This window comes from Nicotiana attenuata, unplaced genomic scaffold (assembly GCF_001879085.1).
Source record: "Nicotiana attenuata strain UT unplaced genomic scaffold, NIATTr2, whole genome shotgun sequence".
Classification (NCBI taxonomy): domain Eukaryota; kingdom Viridiplantae; phylum Streptophyta; class Magnoliopsida; order Solanales; family Solanaceae; genus Nicotiana; species Nicotiana attenuata.
The window spans coordinates 19,275-21,658 of record NW_017670519.1 but is presented as its reverse complement, the minus strand read 5'-3'; the positions used below and the strand labels follow the sequence as shown (position 1 = coordinate 21,658).

General features: G+C 34.5%; 1 long non-coding RNA gene across 1 annotated transcript; it reads left to right on the top strand.

Annotated features, from left to right (window-relative positions):
* The first annotated feature begins 228 nt into the window (after nucleotides 1–228).
* LOC109240482 lies at nucleotides 229–2,188 on the top strand. Its single transcript, XR_002070074.1, has 3 exons — nucleotides 229–449; nucleotides 1,351–1,508; nucleotides 1,690–2,188. It is a non-coding gene; the product is annotated as an uncharacterized LOC109240482 (long non-coding RNA).
* The last annotated feature ends 196 nt before the right edge of the window (nucleotides 2,189–2,384 follow it).

The following is a 2,384-nucleotide window of genomic DNA, read 5'->3' as shown; positions in this document are numbered from 1 at the left end:
CCAGGAAGACCCAACAAACCATTCTGATCTTCACGTTCTATTACAAGAATATTAACTTTTAACGACAAAATTCTAACGAAGGGACATGAATCCGATCGTTAAAAGTGTATCTATAACGACCAAACTTTTTTCCAGTCGTTGAAGTCTATTTTATGTTTAATATTTACGAAGGGATGATTTCTGATCCTTCAAGATAAAATAATCCAGTCCTTAAAATAGATTATAAGCAATGACAAATAAATAGGCGCCAGTTTTTCCCTCATCTTTTTACCCAACCCACAATCAGCCCAAGCATTCCCTCAGCTCTCGTCACCACCCTCCTAATAAAAACGTCTCTCTGCGTTTTATCAGTCAACAACGAGATAATTTGCAAAAGTTGAGCGATCGGAAGATCTGCAAAAGCTGGCTTCTTCTCTGCAACCTAGGGTTTTATTCTCCTTCTTGTTAATGTAAGCTCTAAACTTCCGTTCAACATGTATTCTTTTCTATGTGGAAAAGAGATGGAATTTGTCCCTTAAAACTCTTATTCCAATTACGTATAAGTTTACAAAAACAGAGAAAGCATAACACTAACAAAAATCTCTAGATATGGCTGAAGGGTCTTGACCAAAATTATATTAATCTAACAAGACAGTGGTGAATTTTGTAATAATTACATATTTTTCAATATATAACTACATTCATTGCTGATAAAAGTTTCTTTTTTGTTTTATTGAATTTTTCTCGCCTTTATCTTATATGTCAAATATGTGTATGCATCTTGTAGAGCAGTTTATATTTGGGGATTGAGTTTGATTTTGAAAGAAATGAGATTTTTTAATAGCATAACTGATAAATCGATTTGGAGAACAGATTGTTTTAGGGATCGGGTTTGACTTTGAAATGGAGACTTGATTTGAAGAGAGAAACAACCAATATAAAAAGAAAATTAAAATGCAAAAATACTATATAAAAAAGAAAAGAAAAGAAAAGAAGGCTCTATGTTCCATGGCAGTAATAAATTTCACATAGGCAAACAGGTTATAATTGACAGACATGCTCATGGAGTGGGCTTGTGGAAGCACATTTGAAACGTTTGAAGTAAATAGGCTTGCTTGCTCTAGGAACAAAGCTGCAGATAATTTCCGCTTTTTCACTCGATCATGTAAAGGGATATATTTATATTTAGGCTGACGAACAATCTGATGTCTACGAGGTACTACTTCCTCTTTTCTTTTCATGACATTCTTATGTCTTGAATTGGCCTTGATGCTTTTGTGGAAGTCTGAGCATTCATTAGTGACATTCTTTTCTTGATGAAAGCATTCTCTACTGACATTTTACACTCTCTAAGACAAGCTCCTTATATAGGCGTGTAAAGGCCTTTGTTGTATATATTCAAGTAGAGTGGCACCTGTTCCAAAGAATGAAGTTTCTCATTCGATTGTTGTCCGGAGCAAGTCTTTCGGGATTTCTGAGGGCATGTGGGCACGTGTCAAAAGTGAATATACAAGGGCAATCTGGCACATGTACTTTTTATTCCATCAGCTATCTGCTATTTAAATTTCTCTTTTCATACATGTAAATGCAATATGAATTTTCAGCTGGTTAATGTTCCTTACTGACCTCTCTTTATTTGTCTGAGAAATTAAACAATAACAAAGCACCTTCTTTTAAGTGCTTGCTAACTGTTTCATCATGGTCATGTAGGTTGTGGCAGTGAATGATTCATGGAAGAAAGTGACGGTGAAGCTGATTCCAAGAATAGACTTGCAAGCCATTGCCGACAAATTTGTACTCGATTTCAAAAATATTTTATATTTTAGTTAATGTGAATTACTCTGTGAATATCAAGATATGAAGCATAACACCGTACTAGCTGCTTCTCTTCACCTCCCCATCATGAAAAAGAAAAAACGAAATAACAAAACGCTGTGTTAGGGAAGGTGGGAGGGACAGTGCATGTCATGATTTCTGGGTAATTCTGCTTTGAGTTATTTTGACCACAAATTTCTTAAAGTAATGCACATATGCTTGGAGTTGTTAGTCTTGTGTCTTATTGGAGGTTGTGATATGAGTATTTCCTTTACTACACAACGTAGGTCCTTTTAGTTGTTTGCATAGTATTACAATGTTAGACTAAAGCATAATACTTCCTCTTCTCTTTGTTTTGAATGTTTGATCCTATGCCCTATTGGTACTTCTTCTTGATATTGACTAAGCACTTGAAGTATTTAGCTAATTATGCACTTAGCAATCCAGTTTTAACAACTCTTTAGTATATTTACATTTAAATTTAGGATTATATATCTTCCGCAGTCCGCTGCAGTAATGCTGGTTATATCATCTTCGTTGGTTGAAAAAATTGTTGCTTATTATCCTCAATACAATTATAAATTATGGTC